This window comes from Capsicum annuum, unplaced genomic scaffold (assembly GCF_002878395.1).
Source record: "Capsicum annuum cultivar UCD-10X-F1 unplaced genomic scaffold, UCD10Xv1.1 ctg77380, whole genome shotgun sequence".
NCBI classification, from domain to species: Eukaryota; Viridiplantae; Streptophyta; class Magnoliopsida; order Solanales; family Solanaceae; genus Capsicum; species Capsicum annuum.
In genome coordinates, this window is record NW_025887770.1 from 26,797 (window position 1) to 28,386 (window position 1,590).

The window sequence follows — 1,590 nt, forward strand, 5'->3', positions numbered from 1 at the left end:
CCTAATTTGGGTTATTTTGACTTGTGTAATCCATATACAATCCATATACAATACTGATACAGTCTATATACAATACTGATACAGTATTCAACTAGGGCAATTCGACCCTTTTAAAAATATTTCAATTTTTTTTTGTTATAAATTTTTTAACTGATCAAATATTCTGCTTTTTTGATTGTTTAGAAATAATAATTAAATTATATAATTGTTAAATAGAATATGTATCTATATAAGATATATGTATAAAAATTTTACAGTTCTATCAAATATGTATATGTATAAAATATATATAAAAAATATATAGAAAGTATATGAAAATTATATAATGATTGTACAAAACGTGAAAAAAAATGTACGTATAAATTATGTATCAAAACTATATAATTTTCGTATAGAATATTTATATGTATAAGATATGTATTGAAAATGTATAGAAGGTGTGTAGAAATGGTATAGAACAAGCCAGTAAATTAAAATGGCTAGAAAATGGAATTTAAATTCCATGGCCATTTTCATGGAAATAGTTTGATTTGAAGTGTCGTTTCTGTCCTTTCTTCTAAAAAATACTTGTGGAAAAAGCATAAATAGGCCTCATATAAAACATCAAGTTAATTTAAAAAATCAAAAGTTAATTTATTATTTTATGTCTATTTTATATTTTTTATTAAATGTTATAAATTTTTTAATAATTAAATAACTTATAGTAATTAATTTGGGATAATATAGTAAAATTACAGCTGAAGCAGACATGTCGAAGACCTGCCTGCTTATTGCCCTTTATTATATATAGTAAAGTAATATAATTAGGTGTATAATATTGTCTATCAACTTTTTAAAATACTTCTAGAAAATATATAGATGAATATTTTGTATATTTTATATATAGGATGTATATTGTTGTATGTATTGAGTTTTGACTAAAGATTTGTAATATAACTTCTGGGCTACACTTTGAAATTATCCCAACTTTTATTAGGGAGATTTCAATTATATATAAAAAAAGTAAATAGTTTACAATAAAAATAGCTAAGTTTTTGTTTACAACAAAAATAGTCATTAGATCATTTTTCTTTTTCGTTTTATTTTTCTAACAATTCTTTTTTTTTTTTTAAAAAAAATCTTTTTGTTGTTTTATTTGCTGTATTTTTATTTTTTATTTTTAAAAAATTCAAAATTTTTCGATACAACTTTTTCATATATCACTATTATATAAATGGTGTATAAACATGTAAATATGATGTATGAATAGTTTGTAGTGTATATGTGATGTATCAATATTGTATAAATAGTTATCAAATGTATATATAAGGTATCAATATTGTATAAACATGTACCCATATTATATAAATGGTGTATAAATATGGATATATGATGTACACATAGTTATGTAGTGTATATGTAATATATCGATATTGTAAAAATATATACAAACATGTATCGATATTCTATAAATAGCTATCCAATATATCAACATTGTACAAAAGGTATACAAAAGTACATCAATATTATATAAATAGTATATAGACGCGCATCGATATTGTATAAAATATAAATAGGTATGTAATGCATTGTTATTGTATGAATGATGTA